We start from the raw sequence: 26,560 nt of genomic DNA on the forward strand, positions 1-26,560 counted from the left end.
AATGTGATTGTCCCACTTCAGGTCCTGAGAGATAGTGGTTCCCAGGAATCTGAATGACTCCACTACAGCCACAGTGCTGTTCATGATGGTGAGTGGGGGGAGTGCGGGGGGGTTCTTCTGAAGTCCACAATCATCTCCACTGTTTCGAGCGTGTTGAGCTCCAGCTTGTTGTGACTGCACCAGACAGCCAGCTGCTCAACCTCCTGTCTGTAAGCAGACTCGTCTCCGTCCTTGATGAGGCCGATAAGTGTGGTGTCGTCCGCAAACTTCAGGAGCTTGACAGAGGGGTCCTTTGAAGAGCAGTCATTCGTCTAGAGGGAGAAGAGCAGTGGGGAGAGAACACAGCCCTGAGGGGTGCCAGTGCTGACGGTGAGTCCTGGATGTGAGTTTGCCCAGCCTCACAAGCTGCTGCCTGTCTGTCAGGAAGCTGGTGATCCACTGGCAGATGGAGGTGGGCACAGAGTGCTGTGTGAGTTTGTCTGAGACAAGGTCAGGCATGATGATACTGAAGGCCGAACTGAAGTCCACAAATAAGATCCTTGCGTAATTCCCAGGTCTGTCAAGATGTTGCAGGATGTAATGCAGTCCCATGTTGACTGCATCGTCCACAGACCTGTTTGCTCTTTAGGCAAGCTGAAGAGGATCCAGCAAGGGTCCAGAGATGTCCTTCAGGTAGGCCAGGACCAGCCTCTCAAATGATTTCATGACCACAGACGTGAGAGCGACAGGTCTGTGATAATTAAGACCAGCGATTTTGAGCTTTTTGGGGACCGGAGTGATGGTGGAGCGTTTGAAGCAGCAGGGAACTTCGCACAGCTCCAGTGATCTGTTGAAGATTTGTGTGAAGATGGGGACCAGTTTTTAAGCACAGACTTTTAGACAGGCAGGTGATACACCATCTGAGTCTGAAGCTTTCTTCAGGCAAATGTTACCCCTGCAAAAAAAGATCCCAGTAATCTCACAGTAATCACAATTTCTTATTAAAGAACAATTAATAAGCATACTCAACAATGTCTCAAACTGTGCTCAGATTGTCCAAGGTCCTGCAATCAAAAATCTGAGATCTTGAAATGAATATTTCTCATCTGATTCTCCCAAGATCAAATGTAATTCTGCATTTTTATTTTTATTTGTACTAATAAACCATGGGAGAAACGTCTGAGACAAAGTCATTTCTGTATATTCTATGAAGGAAAAACATTTGAGCGATATCATTTTCCTTCAAATATCTTTCCGTCTTGATCAAGTGAAACTCTTCTGAACATTTACAAAAGGCCTCATTGTACTGATAAAGCTTTTTAATTAAGTAACACGTCTCATTCAAAATGAGACATTCACATCATAAATTTGTGCTGTATCTGTAAAAACATTGTTTTATCAGCTGTTGTGTATTATAGTGTGTTATAACACAGCTGTTTCATCCTCTAGTTCTTCAAGTGTGAACTTTCACAGCTGTATCTGTGAGAATTGAATGTTTTATACTGTGTATTTATGGACACGTCTAATTTAAACCCAGCATTGCTACATTAAGTGTTCAAAAACCTGTGAAAGAGAACAAAATAGATCAGGCCTTTGACAAATAACTGTTTGCTTTTTCCAAAGCTCATTGCACAGTTTATTTCTTTCCCTGGCATTGTTTGATATGAAGTACAACACCGCTGTTATTGCACGCTTTGTTGACATGTTACTGTATAACGCGTGTTATTGTCTAATAGAGTTAGTCTGAGTTTAGCATGTTGCAAGCTAACAATTGGATTTGCATTGATTTTAACATTGCAGCCTTGTTATAAGCCAATTTCTGATTTGATTTAATGATTTTTGTGAGCTCATCACAAATGCATCCTTGTCTTTGGAACATGCAAAATAGGCTCTGCATATTAATATTAATCTGGAAATATAATGTTAAACTGGACCAGTAGTGTGCCTGTGATGACTTAAAATGCTGCCTAGGTAGTTTTGCAACAGAGTTTATGAACTTCAGAGAAACATGTATCTATAATTGCAAAAAGCTGAGCAGCTCAGCATTCCATTAACAATATGATGATGGATCCAGAAGTAATATCACTTTATTTTATTTTTTGCTATTTGATTAACATTAGTTTGATGCAGTAGGCATTATGAACTAACAATGAAAAATAATTTTACATTTATTAAAATGGGTAAATTTTAATTTCTACTTATAAAGGTGCATTTTTCACATTTAAAGTTATGTAATTTAAAACTAGTTGAAGTATTATGCTAACTCACTTTATGTATTTATTTTAATTAGCTTATTTATTTTTGCTAACACTTTAGAATAAGCATAAAGTCTTTAACATTACTTAATACAGTAGGCATATAAACTAACAATGCAAAATAATTTTACAACATTTCTTACAATGGGTAAATTTTAATTTTACAGCGTTTCTTATAATGGGTACATTTTAATTTATATCTTTACAAATGCTTTTTTTTTTTACGTTTCTAGTTGTGTAAATTGCGTGATATATTATGTACATTTATTTTCTGATAACACTTTACAATAAGCTTAAATTAGGTAACATTTATTAGTTAATGCAGTAGGTTTCATGAATTATGATATTGAAAAAATTAAAATGAAACAATGAAAAAACAGGGTAACACTTTATTTTAAGGTGTCCTTGTTACACGTTACATGGACTAACTATTATAATAACAATTAACTATGCATAATTACATGCAAGTAACCCTAAGCCAAACCACAATCCTAATGCTTACCATATAGTAATATATGTAGGTAATTAATATTACTCAGTACTTAAATGTATAATTACACTGTAACAAGGACACCTTAAAATACAGTTTAATCAAAAACAATTCAATTGATTATCAATCTGGGCACATTTTAATTTCTACCTATACAAATGCAATTTTTAACATTTTAGGTTGTTTAAATTAACATTAGTTGATGTATTTTATTTTATTTTTATTCAGACCACCAAAACATTTTTACACAAATTGGCATAAAATTGTTGTTAAATAACAAAATGTCCAGTGTTGATAACTAGACATCAGTTGTTGAAGACCTAAAATGCTCCCTAGGTAAGCAGCTTATAGGTTTTGAAACAGTTTATGAATATCAGAGAAACTTTATCTACAATTACAAAAAGCATCAATAAAAGAAGGATATATAATTCATTTTGGTGCATGCACATCAAGTAAGCAAGGATGTATGTATATTTTGTATTAATTTATGATATGAGTGACAGAATTGCTTGCATTCTGTCTGGACCCTTATGAAAAAAAAAACTTACATTAGCCAAAGATGTTTTGGTGATCCTAAATTGTTTAAGCTTGTGTTTTAACTACTCGACTACCGCCTCTCCCAGCCTGACCAGTACTTAAAACCAGTTTATCTACCATGAGCCGGTTTAAACTGGTTATTTTCCCTCAGCAGGATAAATTACCTCTGCTGTTTATGACTGCACATCATTATCATTTGTCTAGTCGGCATGTCGTTAGAAGATCTGTTGACTGAGCAGCATAACGATATACAGTACCTCAACATCGCTGGTTGTTTATTCATGCTATGAAACGTCTACATGCTATGACAAATCAGCCTCGGCTTGCTCTCTCACAATCTTCAATTATCGGGTTGAAGTGTTTTTGTCTTTTAATTGACAATGTGTTTAAGCATTATCAGGAATACAGACGGCGATGCTGAAGTCCTCGTATTGTTCGTTTTCTTTTCTCTGTGGAACGTAATGTTGTTCCGTTGTGTTTATCGTCCCGTCGAGAGGCTTCGCTTCAAGAGACTTTTCTCTTCTAATTGGATTGGATTCTGTATTGGTCTCATTATTTCAGCAAATTAAGATTTAGCTCTTTGGCATCTTTTGTCACCGTGGTGTAAGTGATCCACATTGATTTCATTCGCTCATCTCTATTCAGATTGTTTTGCTGGGAAACAAAATCCCAAACCGGCTTCTACAAATCTGATCGATTCAAATTAATGAGATTTTCTTTGAGAAAATGTAAAAAACAATCTCATTTTATTCACACCCACTGTCACATAAGTATCATAAAAATGTGATAACAAAATATCATCCATATTTTATGAGCAGTCACACAACATTAGCATGTTAAACTTCTCCTCAGTATATACGGAAAGTCTCTACTTAGTGTCGGAGTTTATAAACTGAACTTTGTTTGGAGCAAAACTAAACTGAATAAACAATGAAGCTGAAATCTTTACCTGAGCAAATCTGATTTACCTTTTACTGATCAATACTACAGTAAAGATACTCTGATCTTCAATATGACCTGTCAATATTAATCAACAAAGCTGTCTGCTATCTACAGTTAGGTCCATATATATTTGGACACTGACACAATTTTCATAATTTCAGCTCTGTATGCCACCAGAATAGAATTCAAATGAAACAATCAAGATGAATTGAAGTGCAGACTTTAAGCTTTAATTCAGGGGGTTGTACAAAAGTATAACATAAAAAGCTTAGGAATTACAACCATTTTTATACACAGTCCCCCATTTTCAGGGGCTCTAATGTAATTGGACAAATAAATATATTCATAAATAAAATGTTCATTTTAAATATTTTGTTGAGAATATTGTTTGCGGGCAATGACTGCCTTACGTTTGGAACTTAAGGCAGTCTGTCTGTCTGTCTGTCTATCTCTCTGTCTGTCTGTCTGTCTGTCTGTCTGTCTGTCAGTCTGTCTCTCTCTGTCTGTGTTTCTTTCTCTGTCTGTCTGTCTGTCTGTCTGTCTGTATCTCTGTCTGTCTTTCTTTCTTTCTATCTTAGGTATTTTTTATTTTTATTTTTTATTTTGTTTGTTTTATGACTAAGGTCAGTATCCTGTTAATTATATCAGTATTTAGTCATACAGCACACAAACGTCACTGTTTCTTTATAATATCCCTATCTGTCTTGCAGCTGCTGAGTCCAGTCGATTGTGTAAGTGACTTCCATCCCACCGGATTGCCAGAGTGTGCTGAAGACATCACTGTGACATTGTCTGCTGTTGCATCATCCTGGTGGGTGCCGCGGAGAGAAACTACTACATGCGCTTTGAGTGTCTGGGTTGAGTGCAATTCAAATTCAGTGATTCATACGGATGTTCAAATGGAAGGAAAATAGGGCCTCCTTGACCCAATGTGTTATTTCAACCTTAACATGCTGGCATGTTGTCAGCAATATATTGTCGATCTGTCATTGCTTACAATATGAATCACTCGTAACAACACGCTCATATCGGCAGAAAACGGTGTAGTCACAATACAAACGGCGTCACTCTTTATTTGTGCAGGTCAAATAACTGCGATAGCGACGCACATCTCGACAGATCCGCTTCCAAGGGTGTCTTCATTCAATTCCTGTGCTTTTACATTCTTTGCCTCTTCTACATGTCTTTGACGATTGCTGTGACGGAGGTTGACAGGTGAGAGCGTCGCAGCCTGACAGACGTCGCAAAGGGGCATGATTGAGTTTCGGCGCTTTATGGAAATCACGCTCACGATGCAAACATGCGTAATCTCCCCTGGCAGGCAGCGAGACGGCCGGGAGCGCTTATCTGAGAGAGCGGGTGGCCTGACTCGATGTGAGAAATGGACAAAGCTCTGAAAGAGTCGTCCGAGGATGTAGAGTTGGTTTGTGGGTCATGCAATAGCTGCGCTCACGCTTCAGTGAGTTTTTGCTAGAGTTTCCTCCTTTGTCCTCGACAGGCTAACATCGAGTTCTCTCGGAAAGGTAGTTCGCACTGGCAGAATTCCCAGCGATAGTCAACAAAGGTAGTTTGTGCTTGTTTTGTGCCTCAAACAAACACAACTTGACGTTTGTGGTGCCTGTTCTGGGGCAGCCTGTCCCAGATATCCAAGAAGTTTCGCTTTCACAACGAAACACACAGCGCCTTCACAACATCGCGGCGGCGGCGGCAACAACAATACTACAGCGAGAATAAAAGTTACGCCTTCTTTCTTTGCGTGAACATTTGGGCGGCGTTATGCAAATCTTCCCACTTAGGGAGGTAGACATGTGGGGGCGTGTTAGAACGAGCCGTTTTAGGTAGGCGTGGCTGACTCTTTAACTTTTATAAAGAATATCTCTTTGGATTTGAGACTTTAGTCTTTGCAACTTTACAAATCTTCTTTATGTACCAAGAGCTTGTAACACTCCAAAAAGAAAGGAAAAATTTAAATCGCATTATATGACCCCTTTAATTTTGGAAGAATTTATTGAGTTTAAAGTGAAATCTTGTGTTTTATTGAGAATATTATGAGACTTACTGGAGTCTTATTGAAAATATATAAGACTTAAAGGTTTCCTTTTGCTTTAATCGCATTGCAGTAACAATTCAGAATGTAATTTTGTAAATGATAAAATCATTTGATCTTCAAAGAATTTGTTGGAGTTCAAATCTCATGTTTTATATGTTTTGAAATATAAGCAGAAGAAATAAGCAAAAGTCTCAGAATCTCATTAGTAAATGCCAAAATCATATAAAATGATTTGATTTTGAAATAATTAGTTTGATTTCAAATTAATCCGTTTTATTGCAGATGGAGCACAGTTTGAGAATTACCAGAGTCTTGGTAATAATTTTTAAGCAGAAAGGTCAGCAAAAGTCTCAATTTTTCTTAATCTCAGACTTAATCTCACTTCTGTCTAGGAGAAGCAATTCAGAATGTCATCTATAAATTATAAAATCATAAAATGATTTGATAAAATATACATTAAATAAATATATTAAAAAAATGAAACTTAAAATATATAGAAAATATATATTAAAAGGTATACAAATTTAACTATTTCAGCTAGTTTCCAAGGCAACATTTCTTGAAGTACTAAAATAACTCAAACTAAATAAAATAATACTGTAAATAAAAATTAGTAACAACTATATAGACCTATTTAATCAATAAATAATTATAACAAAACAAACCAGGTTACTTCATTAAAGGGAAAAAAAGAAGATACAAAAATAAAAATCTAATTCCCAAATCCTATAACAGTATATCAGTGCTACTAAAATATCACTGGGCACAACGGGATTAAGCAAAGACTCATCTGTTTAATGGCATTGCTGTCTAGAAACAATTCCGAATCTCATTTGTGGTTTTTCCTACAGGATGCATGCAGCTCTTCCAAAAGTGACTAGATAACAGCAGAATTGTCCAACAGTGTCGCTGTCGATCTGACTTGAAATCATCACATTCACAGACTCTTTATTTGAGTCGCTCTTTAATCACAGATTGATTTGGGCACAATCATGATTATTATAGTAAATTAAAACCATTAAAAAACTGTTGTAAAGTAAAATAAATGGCTGAAATAAAATATATTTTTAAATAAATTAATTAATTAATTGAACACATTTTATTTCAACTACAGTTGTCACGGCAAGGCAATGTAAAATAGGTCAAATTAAATCAAATAAAAATTTATAACATTTAAATAAATTAAAAAAAATAAATGTGAATCGAATTAATACCAACTATATAGACATATTTTTTTTTTTAAATACTAAAAAAGATTATTACATAACATATAAAAATATAATCTAATAATAAAAACCTATAATAGTATATTAGTGATTTAAAAATATTGGGCACAATTTAATTTAATTTAAAATGAAACAAAAACACACAATAAATTGCTAAAATTAAAGTGAAAACAACATAAAAATGAAATCTAATTAAAACCTATAATATAGTATGTCAGTGATACTAAAATGTCATTGGGCACAACTGAATTTAATCGAAACTAAGCAAAACATGCAAAACACATAACAAAATTATGTAAACTAACTAACATTAAATTGACAGAGCATATAAAAATGTATTCTAATTCACAACCTATAATAGTATATCAGTAGTAATAAAATAACACTGGGCAAAATTGAATTGAGTTGAACATTAAACAAAACATACAAAAAACACAATAAATAACTCAAATTAAAGTGAAAACAAAATGTAAAATCTAATTTAAACCTATATATATATCAATGATACTAAAATAGCATTGGCCACAAATGAAATAAAATGAAAAATTAAACAAAACATACAAAAACTCTCAACAAGATAACTAAAACGACTTACAATTCAATTGAAAACAGAACCTGTAAAAATAAAATCTAATTAGCAGTGATATGAAAATAACACTGGGTGCAATTAAATAGATTTTAAGAATAAACAAAACATACAAAACTACAACATAATTTCTAAAACTAACTAAAATTTAAGTGAAACCTGAAGGGGGGGAAATCTGATTTATTGTAGATGCAACTCACTTTGCACAAGTGAAATTGATGCTTTTGCCATTTTCTAGGTAATGAGGCTCTAAATATTCTTTAAACGATGTGCATCTTTGACATTTTACAAATTGCGGCTGCTCATAGACATTTAAATGCATTAGTACCAAGAGACCATTTTATCATTAGCAATGTTTGCCAAGTCAGATATAACTTAATATCGCTCATAGTTAGTGTTAATGATTTGAACAAACCACTAGCATCAAGGGTTAAACTGCTTTCTTTTCTCAGATGCAAAGCGTGAGAAAAAAATCCCATTCGAGTCATATCTACAAACCAGAATAGCATAGATATATGTGCTAAACTAATCAGAATGGATTGTAATGTTGGCTATCAGTATATATGTCTGTTTGTCCAAGTGATTCTATATTTGGCGTATGTAAATATAATCACTGTCTTTACCTAGCCTATTTTTTTTACCTATTATATGTTTGGTCCGTGGGATTCTATATTTGCACATGTAAACGTTCTCACATTTTTTACTTAAATCTGATTTATTGTAGATGCAACTCACTTTGCACAAGTGAAATTGATGCTTTTGCCATTTTCTACGTAATGAGGCTCTAAATATTTTTTAAACGATGTGCATCTTTGACATTTTACAAATTGCGGCTGCTCATAGACATTTAAATGCATTAGTACCGAGAGACCATTTTATCATTAGCAATGTTTGCCAAGTCAGATATAACTTAATATTGCTCATAGTTAGTGTTAATGATTTGAACAAACCACTAGCATCAAGGGTTAAACTGCTTTCTTTTCTCAGATGCAAAGCGTGAGAAAAAAATCCCATTCGAGTCATATCTACAAACCAGAATAGCATAGATATATGTGCTAAACTAATCAGAATGGATTGTAATGTTGGCTATCAGTATATATGTCTGTTTGTCCAAGTGATTCTATATTTGGCGTATGTAAATATTATCACTGTCTTTACCTAGCCTATGTTTTTTACCTATTATATGTTTGGTCCGTGGGATTCTATATTTGCACATGTAAACGTTCTCACATTTTTTACTTGCATAATAAAATTTTTTTAAAAAACATATACGACAGGTTTTGTATGGGCACGCACCATCCTTCAGAAAATATATCACAGTTGATATATGATGATGCCTGATGAAGGCCGCATGCATTTGCAATTAAAAGCTTTAGGATTGCACTATATCATCAATGGGTGCAGATCAATGAACTGTATAGAATTGAATGATGCATTAATTAATACACCTCCACAGACCTCATTAACATCACTTTAACCCTTGATGTGTCAGACTTTACTGTTGGACATGTGATTTGAGAGCGAGTTCTCACTTTTGCATGAAGTATTGCTTAGTTAACGCTGACATAATCTAATAAAGCATATCCAGATTCGAATGTAAATCAGTGTAGATTCAGTTTCATGCGGCTGTATGTATATTGAGCAAACAAGAGAGAGTCATTTTGTTTTCTGTTTAATATATTGTTGTTTTTAGGTCCATCCTCGCAGTGCCATCTGCCGCTATCATAAAGATGAGAGACGGGCGAGCGAGACAGTGCATGACAGACTGTTTTATTTGACTTGGAGGGGCTAATTTGGATTAGGGAGGATTTGTGTCCCTGCTGTGAAGCCGGGCCTGTTTGCGAAGCGACTTGCGGAAAGTAGATCTGATGCGGTAGGTCCGCTGTTTGCCTCTCGATGAGATAAAACAGTAAGCCGGCGGGAAAATCAGGGGGAAAATCACATTTAAGCCAGTCCATTGAACTGTGGAGGTAAACAATGAGGATTTAGACCCAGACAGAGTGAAGATGAAACACCTCAAAGAAATATTTGCAGATTGTTGGTATCGCCGAGCACATATTGCACCAAAGTTTTCCAAGCAGAACGTGCTGCTGCCAAATGTTTGTCCAATTTAGTGAACATAAAGGCTTTTTTGCTGTTTAAATGATGGCAGTGTCAGGCATAGTTGTAGAAGCAGTTGTAGAAGTTGTAAAAACAAGATAACTCAAAACAGGAAGACTTTGATATGAAGTGTTTTTTAACCAATGACACTGTATTCTGTTTCTACATAACATATTAACAAACCAACTTGATTCAGAGCAATCCTACAGGTACAGAATATATGCTCACTGCTTTAAAATTTTAATTAAAATTAAAATTACAAATATTATAATGTTTCCTTTACCAAAATCTGATCAATGTAAAATATAGGCAATCAATGTCAAATATATACACTGAACAAAATTATAAACACAACACTTTTGTTTTTGCCCCCATTTTTCATGAGCTGAACTCAAAGATCTAAGACTTGTATGTACACAAAAGGCCCATTTCTCTCAAATGTTGTTCACAAATCTGTCTAAATCTGTGTTAGTGAGCACTTCTCCTTTGCTGTAATGGGGGGTCCGGGGGGGTCCGAAAACCTGCGTTTATAATTTTGTTCAGTGTATATGAACATAAATTACATCAGTCTGTTATTTTATGGTTTTTCACTGACAAAGACAACAAATTTTTGCATTTATTTTCAAAATATTATATTTTTTATATAAATGTAAATGTTTCATGCAAATCACCATGTCACAAACAAATATTTGAAACGTGAACATTTATATCTTTATATAGAGAAATAATAATAACGATAATGACAACAATCAATATATTTAATAAAAAATTACAAAATCAATTTAAATTTGATTGTAATATTTTAAAATGTTAAATAAGCACAAATATTTCATACATATATATATATTAATATAAGTGAAAAACATAAAACATATGATTTATTAGTAGCAGTAGTATTCAAGACATAATAAGTCATTTTAATGTACTGTATGATATATGATGTTATCATTTTATTTTATTGATAATATATGATATTAATCATTTTTAATATGAACAATAGGATTTAAATATAATTGAACATATTTCTTTCCATGATTTGAAAAAAATGACTAATAATAATAATAATAATAAATAATTAAAAAATTGTTTGATTGAAATATAATTAAAAATATAATTGAACATATTTACATAATTTTAAAAAAGAAGAAGAAAATACATTCAATTAATAATCATAGTATAGCTTCCCTTTAATAAATATAGAGTAATTCCTGCCTTCAATATTTCCTGGACAAAATTTTTTTTTTTATTTGACTGTCATCAGCATCAATCATGAACAGAGTCTTTCTTGCTAATCCTGTTCTCTGGGATCCAGTCTTGTCTCATCTTACACACACGTCAAGCGGGTCCCCACTAGTCATCCTCAAAGGGATTTGGAAGCAAACACGGGCGAGAAGTCAGGTGACATCCTCACTGATGTCTTCTGCTAGTAATAGCTCGCTGTCATGGCTTTTTCCCGACAAACGTTTGCTCTGGGTATTGGAAAGCTTTATCATCAAAGCATAAAGTTTCATTCTTCATCCAGGGCGAGATCCAAGGTCCTTCTTACGGCCAGGCCTTTACAAGCGCTCTGTACAACAGGGACCGGCTGTTTAAATGCTTACACGAGGCAAAGACTAAATCAAAACTCGGGGGGGTGTCGGTCCTACTAGCAAACACTTTTCCCCAAATCCCAAATAACTGAACAAGAAATTGAGTTACAACTAATCTGTTGAGAAAAAGATGTTTTCAAATCGTATCTTTTGTATATACATTTTAATAAAGATCATTGTCACAAGCAAATATTTGCTTGTAATTTTGACATAATTAAAATAATTGTAAAAAAAACAAAAAATAGAATGATTGTACTACTTTATAATGTTGAATATGCACAAATATTTGGTGCACATATATTTTAAAATCAGCAAAAACCATTACATGCTTTATTATTATTAATAATAATAATAATAATTGTTTTATTTATTTGTTATTATTATTATTATTATTATTAAAAAATAATATTATATTGACAATGTTGCTTTAATTTGAATTATTTCATTAATTGTTTTTATTTATTTATTTATTTATTTATTTAATAACAGACAACAAATCCAAAATGCATGCATTCATACTCATTTATCAGCAAAAGTCCATGATAACAGCAAAGACAGAAGACAGAAAAAACAGACAACTGAACACAATTGGACTGAAGAGTGTGCATTTGTCTCACTGTAATCCTAAACCACTTAACGCAATTACTGTGAGAGAGACTTGTCCTTGACTTTACTGACTGTGCAAATTATGACTTTATCAATTCAACAAAACAATCTAAATTCAAGTATCATTACAATCATAAAAAGTGCCATCTCATATCTAAGCTTTTTTGTTCTTCCATTAAGATCTATAAATTGGTCAAATCGTATAACCGCAGAAGTAAATATAGCCATTTACCATGGTATTTACATGCAATGCGATGCAGTTATATTATGCGACACCATGTTGAAAAACCATGTTAATAACATTATACTTTTATAAATATACTACGGCAGTGAATGATTTCCTTTAAAGAATACAGTTATGTTATACATGTCTAAAAAACATGCACTGTACTATTGTACTGAATATTGTAGCATAAAATTTAAATAAAATGTAAATATTATATGAAAAACTTAAACTGAAAAAAATGTAATGTTGCTTTGGCATTTAATTGAAGCATTGAAGTAAGTAAATAAAAAAGAAATATACAAATTAATTGATGAAAATTAAAAATTTAGTTTTTAAGTTGGAGTAGGGATTTTTGATAGAAATACAAATAAATACAAACTCAAACTGAAATCTAAAATCTAATAAAAATGACAAAAGCACATAACAAAAATGAAACACAAATTTAAATAAAAACTGAAAAGCTAATTGAAAATAATATTAAAATTTATTTTCATAACACTAAAATAACACTGAAATATAAAATATAAGTAGTATCTAAAAATAATTGTATAAACCTATAAAAAGTGACAAAATCACAAACTAAAAAATTACTGAACATTAAACTAAAATAATAATAATAATAATAACTGTAATAATATATAAATAATGCTAAAATAACACTGGTACTGAATGATTTTCATGTTCATATGGTAAGACTTTTGTACTTTCTGTACTTGGTGGATTAAAATCATTTGATGGTGATGGTGCTTTAGATGATATTATTTCTCTAGGAGATGAAGAAACGTAAAATCCTTCTCCGTACCATCTGTGTTGTTGTGTTTTGCATTATCATGTGAAGTATCATACAGTAACGGTATCCTAGGACCTTTGGTTTTTAAGGATGCTGCATAATATACGTCCGAGTGTGTTATCAGATCGCATAATCGATATTAAATTTAGTCAATATACACTAAAAAGCGGCACAGATCCGCAAACAGCATTGATGTAAATACAATCCCAAATGATCTGAGATGGTGTTTCAGTCCACGGCTGCAGCTCCGTGTGCCATTATAAAGATCGCTGATCCAGGATCAGATTTCCTCGGCTGATAGCGAATTCTGTGGCGGCTTTGTGAACAAACCGGACCCAAGGTCAGGCCTCGGCTCTGACCTCCAGCGAGCTCCTGATGGAAATCTAACCAAGCATCACTGTGAGTAAACAAACAGAAGTGCTCTTCAAAGGCCGAGGTCCAAACAGAGAGCGCTGTGCAGGTGCTGGGGGTCCATTCACACAGATGAAGAGACCCGAGGGAGACCTCGAAATGCCCATCCAGTCCGAGACCACAGAGGCTTTTAGATTACGTCTCTCACTAATGCATCTTATTTTTACATTCTCTCCTCTGTGTTCGCATTACAAATGCCTAATATTGGAGAGTCTCGCATCGCCAGACTTTTGACTGCCACAAATCTCATGCACTCTGCAGTTATTCTGGTCAATAAATGCCCATTTAGACAGGAAGAGACCATCTGACCGACATGCAAAGTGACCATCACTTTTTCAAACCACCACTTACAGATTATACTGAGCGATGCAACCTAAAAATATGATATGTGAACTATATCTTGAAATGCATGTCTTTGCACTTTTTGCTTCTTTGTTTAATGTACGGAAATAAAAAAAACAACAACAACAAATCTGTTTAAAAGAATACACTTGACAAAAAAGGTGCCGTATCTGCTCTTCTATTAAGATGATCTGCAAAAATTCTCAAATCTTAAAATTCCAAAAGTCCTATTGTGCACAGTTTTGATATTTACTATAGTGCCACATCCATTTATCATGGTAATTACAAGTAATCCAATGCACTTTTACCACTGTGGCACCATGTTGAAAAACTATGTTAATATATTAATGTGGTACATGTACGGGAAAAAATTATTATACAATGGTACTTTTGTGCAGTACTATTGTACTAAACAGGGTTATTATTGTAACATGTTTGCTAACTGAAACCTGAAATAAAATAAATAAATAAATGTTACATAAAAACATTGAAATACATGATTGAAATAATTTTAAACTGAAGCACAATAATTACTATGTGTAAATAAATAAAAACTAAAAGACTAAAACAGAATTTAAAAAAATGTAATCTAAATAGTATTTAAAAAAATCTAAAATGGCAGACATCACTGAATTTAACATTAGATTTTAAAGTAGAAAAACTGAAATAGTATTCCAGTAATCATTAATTTCAATATTTTTGAAAATAATATACACTGCCATTCAACAGTTAACCAATGTAACCTTATTGTAAAGTGTTACTAGTTACAATGTTTTCCGCACTTTTTCAATAAATTGCAGTGAAAAAAAAAAGTGTAGAAACAATTTTCAGTCAGAAATTGCTAGTAAATATTACAAATAATTACAAAGAGTCTGCAAGTAATGCCTTGCATTAAACAAGAAATTTTGAAGGAAAGACACTGAAACAAATGTAAAACATACTCCAATAATTGTTGTTTCATTTACATCTTTGAAAAATCATTTTTACAGTGTACCAAGCGATAATTTTAAACTGTTCTCAAATGTTTCTCAAATGCCTTAGTAAACTTAAAAAAAAAAAAATACGGGTGAGTCAATAGTTAGCTAACATTATAGAGTTCATATTGAGATCTCACTTTATATTGCAAAATGTAGGCATACTGCAAACTGAGACGTTGTTGAGATCTCTGGAGGCGATTGCTGTGGTCTTTCAAAAGACTTTAGCAAATGTCTCCATTCATCTCTTTGCCATTTAGCAGTGACAATTGATATATTAAAGAGCTTTTCATCTCCTTTCCTACAGGAAGACCTGATGTTGCATGAGACATAAAGGTAAGTAAAACACATACAAAGACATATAAGAGATTGTATTCCGGAATATTTCATTTTTACGGAAGTACACATTATGTTAGAAAAAGAGAAGGATAAAAAAGTACAGGAAATTTTAACCAATTTAGAAAAAAAGAAAAGATTTTATTTGAGCGTTGACAGCAAAGAAACAAACAGATGTAAATAGAAATGTCATGCATCGGTTTCTGAACGTAATGCATTCACAGCAAACTGTGTTTTTGTCTCTCTGTGTGGTTAAACTGTTGCACTGAGTCGTCCTGCTGTTTTATTTTATTTTGAGTGGATATGACAAAGTGTGGCGTGTTCGTAGCTGAATGTAGTCGCTGTGTGTCACCGCTGATTGCCGCCTCACAAAGCGAAACGGGCGGCCAGCGTTCTTGTTTGCCTTTGTTATCTGAGTTTCATTGTTTAGAAAGTGTCAACATAAGTACCTCAGCGACAAAGCTCACACAGACTCGTTTTGCTTCGCCGTCAGTGATTACATTGATGAAGTTTTTTTTCTCCTTCAATCGTTGCAGTAAAAAAAACTAAATCCTTTCAATCCTTGCACTTATAAGTGGTGTTGCTAAGCATGTGTCACTGTTACTATTACTCCTGGTCATGGTGAGTGATTTTGGAAGCCTATTTCCATGAAAAAAAAGTGCTTTAGAGCTTTAGATACTAAATCAGATTATGATTTTGCATGTCATAATAATGACTTTTATCTCTTAAATTTGACTGTCAAAATTGACTTATCTCATTTTGACATTTTATAATGATGACTCATAATTATGAGTCTGTTCATAATTTGGACTTAAACAGTAATTATAATTTTGTATGATTATATTATTATATAATTGAAATTATGATTTTTTTTTATCTCACAATTACAACTTTTGTCATGATTTTGACTCATCTCATACAGTAATTGATTTTGTATGTCATAATTATAAATCCTCATAAATTTGACTGTCATAATTGTGACTTAATATCGACCTAATATATACTTTTGACTTATTTCATATTTATGACTTGATATTCTCATAATTTTGACTCATCTCATACAGTAATTATGATTTTGTATGTCATAATTAAGGCTTTTATCTCATAATTACAACTTATTTCATCATTTTGACTTGTATCGTACACTAATTGTCATAATCGTCTCAATTGACCTGTTACAATTATGACTCATAATTTTGACATTTTATCTCATAAATATTACTTAATATGTCATAATTTTTGATTATGATTTTGTATGTCATTTTTCGTTTTCTCAATTATGACTGTGTATGTTATAATTTACTTTTTATGTGATATACGACTATATCACTAAGTCGTGTTATATACATTCGACTTGGTATGTAATACTCCAGAAATTTAAGCTCAGAATTTTGACACTTTAATTTCATAATGGTGACATTTTATGTCATAAGTATGACTAACCATAATGTGTTTTTTCTTATTTGGCGGAAATGGGCTTAACTTGTGACAATACCTAGCAACTACTCAGAACACCCTAGCAACAGTATAGCAACCACCCTCAACACCCTGGCATCATGACAGCAAGTTTTTCATAACATTCACTTTTCTTGAGAAAATGTAAAAATCTAGTTTCCTCTATAACATGTGTGCCAGGCTGATTGATTATGTGAATAGATCAACATGGCATCCCGTCCTCAAAATGCATCTTGCGACTTTCCATTTTAGCAGGGCAGACCAGAATTCAATTTGTCCAGTGCACAAAAAAAAATTGTACTACAACCCAAGAAAAAATGTGTCTCTCAGATTCAAGTCAAGGGCCTGAGGTTATAGTCTCATGTCATCTTCTGAAAAACTTCCCATCAACATATGAGAAAGAACCTGATGAACATTTGATTGCCTCCGGCAGAATCTATAGTTTCACCCTTGTCTAGAAAAATGGCTTTTATATGAACACAAATTAATAAGAGATTGCTTAAAATGAAAATATGAAACTGGTGAAGCATCTGTCTTGCTATTGATTTGTGTCAGCCGATTCTGGCTAATGCGACCCATGAGAAGCCGCCTGCCTCTGAAACGTATTACCTGCCTTAACGTTCATCTTCGCAAACTGCACAATTCACCATTATCTATGCCCGGCGGGGAAAACAAGATTGAAAACATGGTTAAAAGCATGATTTCTCTAACAACTTTAAGATATTTCCTTATTAATACCATGTCACATGCAACAATTTAGACATGCTTGGTTATAATTAATTACTGTATGACATTTTGATCACAGTTCAGTGAAGTAAAGCTTGTTGCCACTTAAGATTTTAAGTGAGCAGTAACAACATGGAGTGAGTTAAAGCAATGGTTCATCCAAGATGTAGATGAGTTTGTTTCTTCATCAGATTTGGAGAAATGTAGTATTGAATCATTTGCTCACCAATGGATGCTCTGCAGTGAACGGGTGCCGTCAGAAGAGTGAGAGTCCAAACAGCTGATAAAAACACCACAATAATCCACACCACTCCAGTCCATCGGTTAACATCTTGAGAAGCCGAAAGCTGTGTGTTTGTTTGAAACAAATCCATCAAGACATTTTTAGCTTCAAATCGTCGTTTCTGGCCAAAATACAAGTCCATAATATATAAGAACGCTTCATCCAGTGAAAAAGGTTGTCTCTTGTTGTCTCTCACATCAAAATGCATCCACATATTTGTTTAAAGCTGTTTTGGACTGTTTTGGTTTGTAAACGGTGCTTGATCTGTGCAGATTTCTCTCCTGATTCAGATCAGATGAATTTTTCACGGGAGAAGGATATGGATAGAGGATTTTAGCCGGAAACAATGGTTTGAAGTTAAACATTTCTTAATGATAAATTTGTACAAACATGCAGCTTTTGTCTTATTACAAATTGTATCACCTGTTTGGACTCTCATTCTGACGGCACCCATTCACTACAGAGGATCCATTGCTGAGCAAGTGATCTAATGCTGAATTGCTCCAAATTTGTTAAAGAAACAAACTCATCTATATCTTGGATGGCTTGAGGGTACATTTTTCTCTTAACGGTTTGGTCAAATGTGTGGTAATATTTTAACAATCAAACTGGCAACCTTTGCATCTCAAATCCCTCTAATGCATGGCACTTTAATTGTTAACAAAGTCTTCAAGCCTTTACGTAATTGGATTTTTTCAGAGGCCTTTAATGTAGTGCCGTTCGCAGAGCTTCATTTGAGTAATTGCACATGACCTCACTGTCCTCTTTCCTGTAATCCAGTATTGAGCCGCGGGATCAGACGTCAGTGGGTAATGTAGACATCCTTGGCTCCGGATTCACCCCTCCATGATGCCATGGCTTAGACTGTAAGCAGCTCGAGTAGAACGGGTTTAACCATCAAACCACTCATTACCATAGATAATGTAGCACCATAAAACATTATATTTTATGCTGTGCAATAAAGACCAGTAATTGAATGGACTAAAAATTAATGGAGCTTTATGTACAGTCAGTATTATATATATATATATATATATATATATATATATATATATATATATATATATATATATATATACAGTGGGTACGGAAAGTATTCAGACCCCCTTACATTTTTCACTCTTTGTTATATTGCAGCCATTTGCATTTTCAAATGTGCATTTTTTTTATCTTTTATTAGACGTTGAAAGTTTAGTGTCTCAATCAAGACATGTGAAGACATTCAAGGACATTGTTTAATATGACTGAATAAATCTGACATCAATGTTACAGCAATGAAAGTAAAGTTCAGGTCAAGTTGAGTTCGTTATTTTAGGTGGCAACTGCACATGTTCAAGGTTTACATGCTTGTTGGCATCAAATTTAGCTACTCCTGTTGTTTCCTTGTCTGAAATGCACGAGGAATAAGATGTTAGTATGATATTAGCAGCAACTGGAGGAGATACACGTTAAATCATTATAAAACACCAACTCTATACAGTGTTTTAGTGGTTGCAATGATTCACTATAAGAAATATCTTATAGTGATATAAGAAAAAAAACAGCAGCTGTGGTTGCCAGAACTTTACCAAATTTACAGTTAAAAACTGTATTTCATTAACTTATATAATGTCACTATATAACCCTAGTAAAATACTCAAATCTTTTTTGCTAAATTAATTATACAGTGATAACTACCTTAAAAACACAAGTGATAAAGGTAAAACCACACAATGAATCAAGTTCATCAGTTAAATACTAATATATAGAAAGCGTCATACACTCAAATCACCACATGGTTACATAAATGACACTAAAATAATACCATAAACATTCATTTAACAACATAAGACCCTAGGTACAGCTAATGTGAGCTGTCACACAAGGGATTCTGGGTCAATGTACGGTTTTTCACTGTTATTATAGGATTATTTTTTAATTTAAAAAAACTAAACTTTACCGTAAAATACATGAAACATTCTGTTAGATTTATTACAGGTTTTCACCATATAAAAAGCCTTTTTACAATCTTTTTTATCATTGAAATTCAGATTTTTTTTAACTAAGTTTTCTGTAGCATGACATTACTTTGGCACTTAAACAGTAACACTGTTATTTACTGTTTTTCCTCATGTTGCTTTTTGTTAGCACCTTGTCGTGCGACTAACTCCTGTTTCAAATGAGTAAATTAACTGGAGTTGAAATACTTTTTTGAGTAAGCTGTAGTTAAGTACAGCTTCGCCAGCACTGCTACCCATATCGTTACACTAAAACCCGTCTTTCTATTAGCTGCCGGGATGAGAAGCAGAATTAAATTGAGGCCTTTTCATGCCATCAAATATAAAAGTCAGTGTATCTTTGCAGCAGCTCACTGTCTGGCAACGTGAATGAATATCATTTCATTACAAACCCAATAGTGCAATATTTCAGCGAATGTACTTTTAATTCCCATCTCGTATGCATGGGTAAAATAGATGTTGACTAAGGGAGTTGAATTCTAAAATAAGCCTGCACTAATCTTTTTTTTTCCAGAGAGGTGATGGAGGAAGAGGATTAGATATCCCAGCAGAGTCATTCATCAAATGTAAAAGTGCATATTGCTTTCCTCTCTAATGCATACGTAGCACGAGCACCCTACAGTACCTTCAATCTTTCTTCTCTTTCTCATCTCTACTTTCTTTCGCCGAGTGCTGGGATGCTGGGAAGGACGCAATGAAAGATGCTCCGTGTAACTCCTAACCTCTATCATTTGTCTCGGCCGTCCGAACCCTGATCTCCCGTCTTGTGTTTTTCCTGTTTCGCCTTGACAGTGCCATTAGATACAGGGCCGAGCGCTGGGGAAGTCCTGTGATGAGACATACGTTTTCATTAGCCTGCTGTACGTCACGGGCCTCCTGTTCCTGTAACCGTTTTCATCAAATTGCAGATGGTTTTGTCCGTATGCATGTTTGTGCTGTTTCCTGATCTGTCTAATAAGTCTGATTTCTCCAGCATATGTTCGTACGGACATGTTTGATTGTTCAAAAACCAACGGTTCCTGTACGTTCGTTGACTGAGCTGCTGTTTCTTTTATTCTACAGCTTGTCGGATTAATTATCTGACGTGGTGTTTTGTACCCTCACAGATGGGCTTTTGAACTAAAGAAACGAGGAGCTCTTTGAAAAAAACTGATTCAGCTCCGAAGAAAAAGATAATGTGCAATATTCGACAGCATGTGAACATCTACGTTTCTGAGCAAGAGAAAGAAGGTGCATGTGCCGTCTGGGATGAATTTTTTTTTTTTTCTTCACCATTGTGAATTATTCATCAATAGTAGAATGCAGAATAGTGGGTTAACTGGCGAGTCACGACCCAAAAATGTTGAGGACAGCTGGGAAAAATGCATATGAAATTGTGCATCGTATAGAAATAGATTATAGAGAAAGAAATGGAGTACATTAAGATTTTTCAAGTTGTTTCATTTGTTATCATGAACTAAAAATGAACAATACTGTGTTTATTAATCTTAATGTTGATTTCAAAATTGTAAAGCCAAAACTTGTGTCTGTTAATGTTATTGCATTATAAAGCAATTTTATTTGTATTAACTGACATTACCAGAAATGTATGTAAAACTGCTCTACGCTGTAAAAAAAATTCATCTACTAATTTAAATATTTAAGTTCAGTTGCTACCTTACATTTTTAAGTATAATCAAATGGCTGTACAAGTCATTTCAACTTAAATTACATTAAACTGGTGTTGAATCTCGTACTATATAAAAACTAAAGTTGGTTAAATGATTTCGATGAGTTAAAGTCATGGAAAAACATGACTTATTAAACATATCATGGCATGTCCTCATCCCTAAAATATAAACCAAAACTACATGCTCAGATAAAATAAACAATATTCACTTGCAGTCAGTGTGAACACAGTGTGTTAATTACTGACTAGAATCATTGAAATTCAAGAGTTATTTAGAAATTATGATCACTGCTTATGTTCAGCTCAAGGCTTGATAACATATTTTTCGGAAATGCATCATTTATTAATTTCAGTGTTTGATTTTACTCACACCATTGGTTGAAACAATGTTGCTGTTGAATTAATCAGGGTATGACTATCTTACTTACAGCTGATTCTGTCATTTAAGCTGAACGGAAAAAGCATTTTCAACACCAGACAAAATGATGCACGTGCTTTAGGATCCAGGAAACAACATTTGTGTTTGGTCAAATTATATGCTAAATATGGGTTCTGAAGCAAAAAGCAGTTGAGAAGAAGATAATAATCAGGGATTCTTATAAAGTCTCAATTTGAACTTCCACAAATGAAGGCCTTAAAAGGTCTTGAATCAGAGCAGAAAGTCATTGCATTAAATGTTGCATGCATTGCATATGCCTTGGATATCCTTGTCAGTCTTTTGTTGTTGTTGTTGTTGTTTTCCAATAAAAACGTCTAAACAAATCAAGATACATTTACTTGAGATGCAAATGTTAAATATGAAGGCTTGATTTTTGATTGTTTATGCTTAAAAGTAACAAATATCTTTCAGTGGGGTATGAAAACTTGTCTTGCTTTGAAACAAAGATTTTCTTTACTTGATCTTAAAAAGGTAATTAAAAAGTTTTAAATTTACCTTCATAAAACCTGCAGAAACCCTGAGATGAACTTCCCAAAATAATCTCTATGATCTACTTATAGTCTTACAGTGCTTTTGAGAAACTCTGATTAATAAGGTGTTAGAAATCATGTTTTGCCGCCAGAGAAAATTGTCAGGGAGCGTGAAAGACTTTTTTTTATTTTAGGACAAAAACATCAGTCTTCAAACCCTTTGTGTGACATGCTTCCCAATAGCACTGTCAATCATGACCGAACTTCAATTATTTCTATATTCTGACATAAAAGTCTATGTTGACTTTCACCAAAACTCAGCAAAATCACCCGATATAAGCCTTCAGTGCTTTAATAATGTTTCAGTGCAGTTGACTGATTATTTAACAACTTTTTAACAACAAATATTTAACAACCAAAAAAGGTATGCGGTCATAATTGTCTTGTAATTTTACGGTGTCGGACACAAAAATTTTTTTTGAACCTGATGTAATATAGCTTTCAAAGATTTGTTCTCAAAATGTATGTAGATCAGTGCATATTTAATTAGATAATGCCTAATTTGCTTATTTAAATATAGCATTTCAGAAAACTTGTAATACAAAAAATGTTTGCAATTCTCAATGTAATCTATCAGTTGGTGAAATATTGGGATATCTATTATCTATTAGTTAAGTTTTGTTTTGTTTTTTTGTTTTTTGTATCTATTCATGGTGTCCAATACAAATTTCCCAGGAATGGGACAATGACGTCTATTCTATTCTATTCTCTTAAATTCTATTCTATTCACATTTGTCAAGCCTTAATCTCAAGTAACTGTCCACATAGTGTGCTAGAAGATGCCTTAGATAAATGTCAGATGACTATATAGACTACATGGGTGTCGTTCAAAACATGCTCAGATTCAATTAGGTTTTCCAAGATTTTGTAAGCAATGAAATGAGTTCTGTTTGTTCAGAAAGTTTTGTTCATATCTTACATACAGTATATCGGTTGCTATAGCAATGATGTCAGACTTTCTCACATGCACGAGAAACATGATCTGTATTCATGTCCATTATGACATCAGCATTTCACATATTCATGCATATCTGCATGAAAACACACTGATTCGCGGAGTCTGCTGTATGAGGAAAAAACTGTGGAAATTGTGTGTTCTGACAATATTGTGCACTTCGCATGATGTGGCCAAATTATGAAAAACTACTTGAAATCGAATTTGAATCTTCAAACTGAGACTTTCATCAGACTTCATATAAAACACGGATCTGGTTTGGACTGAGTTTTGCATGTTTTCATTTTTTTGTGTGTGATTTTAACAACTAAATGCGAGTCTGATATGCAAAATAAATAAGGGAAAAGTTTGATTTATTTTATCTTTATTTTTATTATAACCTATCCTTAAAGGCAAGGTTTCTTCAAAAATCATCCTAAAGGACAAATCTAATAGAAGGATAAACTATATATATATATATATATATATATATATATATATATATATATATATATATATACAGTGTGGACAGAGAATATACACACCACACTGTGCATGTGTGACAGTGATTGAAGTGTTGTGAAATGCAGGTAAAGAACGATTCATTATCTTGTCTCTTTAAATACTTTCAGGTTTATCAGAACTATTTGTAGTTTGGTTTGGAGTGGAGGGACTTTGACTGAATCCTTGCAGTCGCTTCAGCGGTCTCTGCTGACGGACAACGGGCCATTAAGAGCGTGTTTGATGGTTTGTGTTTGGCATGAACACACACAACTGCAGTGACTCGAGAGCTGTTGTGATAATTATATGTTTTGCCAATCCTCAACGCAAAAGATGATTCTAAAGGCATTTCACTTTGTAAAAATGTTATGTCCTTCAGATCCGGCATGCTTGATTTATTTCCAATCTTGGATTTTGTTCTCTAGAAGTCATCCTGACAGTAATAGAGTGGCATTTCGTAGTGGTTGAAGTTCGGGGGCAAAGGGTTGCTGGTTCAAACCTTGCAATGAGTCTTTTTTCATGCATTGGTCAGTTTTGAGATTTTTTGCTATTTGGCTTTTTTTTATAAAGTGTTGTCTCAAACTAGTGGAAAGAAAACATCTGAAATACACTTCTAAGTGATGCTTTTATTGCACTTTATCTATTTGCATCTGTAGATTTAAATTACAATAAGTATCTTTAAAAGTTGTTTTCTGAAGATGAGTGTTTTTGGGGTTTTTCACTCTTTCAGCAGCACTTATACATACCAAAATTGAAAGTTTTTTTTCTGTCCATATTCTGAAGGTTTTTACAGAGTGGTTTGTTCATATATAATTTGTCTGAATTTATACAACATTTTATTCCTTAAAAATAGTGAATCAATATGTATGTATTTATTTTCTGATTTATAGAGTGATAAAAAGAGATATACAAAATCCTGTGTGCAAAAATTTTTTTTGAACCTGATGTAATATAGCTTTCAAAGATTTGTTCTCAAAATGTATGTAGATCAGTGCATATTTAATTAGATAATGCCTAATTTGCTTATTTAAATATAGCATTTCAGAAAACTTGTAATACAAAAATTTTTTTGCAATTCTCAATGTAATCTATCAGTTGGCGAAATATTGGGATATCTATTATCTATTAGTTAAGTTTTGTTTTGTTTTTTTGTTTTTTGTATCTATTCATGGTGTCCAATACAAATTTCCCAGGAATGGGACAATGATGTCTATTCTATTCTATTCTCTTAAATTCTATTCTATTCACATTTGTCAAGCCTTAATCTCAAGTAACTGTCCACATAGTGTGCTAGAAGATGCCTTAGATAAATGTCAGATGACTATATAGACTACATGGGTGTCGTTCAAAACATGCTCAGATTCAATTAGGTTTTCCAAGATTTTGTAAGCAATGAAATGAGTTCTGTTTGTTCAGAAAGTTTTGTTCATATCTTACATACAGTATATCGGTTGCTATAGCAATGATGTCAGACTTTCTCACATGCACGAGAAACATGATCTGTATTCATGTCCATTATGACATCAGCATTTCACATATTCATGCATATCTGCATGAAAACACACTGATTCGCGGAGTCTGCTGTATGAGGAAAAAACAGTGGAAATTGTGTGTTCTGACAATATTGTGCACTTCGCATGATGTGGCCAAATTATGAAAAACTACTTGAAATCGAATTTGAATCTTCAAACTGAGACTTTCATCAGACTTCATATAAAACACGGATCTGGTTTGGACTGAGTTTTGCATGTTTTCATTTTTTTGTGTGTGATTTTAACAACTAAATGCGAGTCTGATATGCAAAATAAATAAGGGAAAAGTTTGATTTATTTTATCTTTATTTTTATTATAACCTATCCTTAAAGGCAAGGTTTCTTCAAAAATCATCCTAAAGGACAAATCTAATAGAAGGATAAACTATATATATATATATATATATATATATATATATATATATATATATATATATATACAGTGTGGACAGAGAATATACACACACAGAACACTATTTAGAGTCCCAGGCTCAGAGGAGACAAGAGAGCAGTGGATTTATTGATTTATTTACTGTATATTGCTGCTGCCACAAAGATCTAAAATAAACATGCGATTTATTTCCCAGCAGTTTACCTTCACAGACAAAACCGACTGTTTTTGTAACTTGTGTGTGTTTTTAACGTAAACTTGTGTGTGAATGAGAACTTAGTTTAGTACTCACATGATGTGACAGCCGCTTTCTGTCCGTGTGCTTCGGATGTGTGCACTCAGAAAACCATATATCAGAAGTTTAAACTAATATGGTTTAAAGCACATGATTTCAGCGCGATAAACATGATAATCAGAACCAAAACAGATGTTTTTTTAGCATGTACAAGCTATAATGGCGCAGCTCTATTCTGGAAAGTGGGTGGGGAGCAGCAGCTCATTTGCATTTAAAGAAACAGGCCCGAAAAACAGCGTCTTTCTGCTTCCACTCAAAATAATAAATTAGCTGTGGAGTATTTTGAACTGAAACTTCACAGACACATTCTGGGGACACCAGAGACTTATATTACATATTGTAAAAAGGGGCATAATTTGTCTCCTTTAA

The sequence above is a fragment of the Sinocyclocheilus grahami genome, unplaced genomic scaffold (genome assembly GCF_001515645.1).
Source record: "Sinocyclocheilus grahami isolate Dianchi unplaced genomic scaffold, SAMN03320097.WGS_v1.1 scaffold743.1, whole genome shotgun sequence".
NCBI lineage: Eukaryota > Metazoa > Chordata > Actinopteri > Cypriniformes > Cyprinidae > Sinocyclocheilus > Sinocyclocheilus grahami.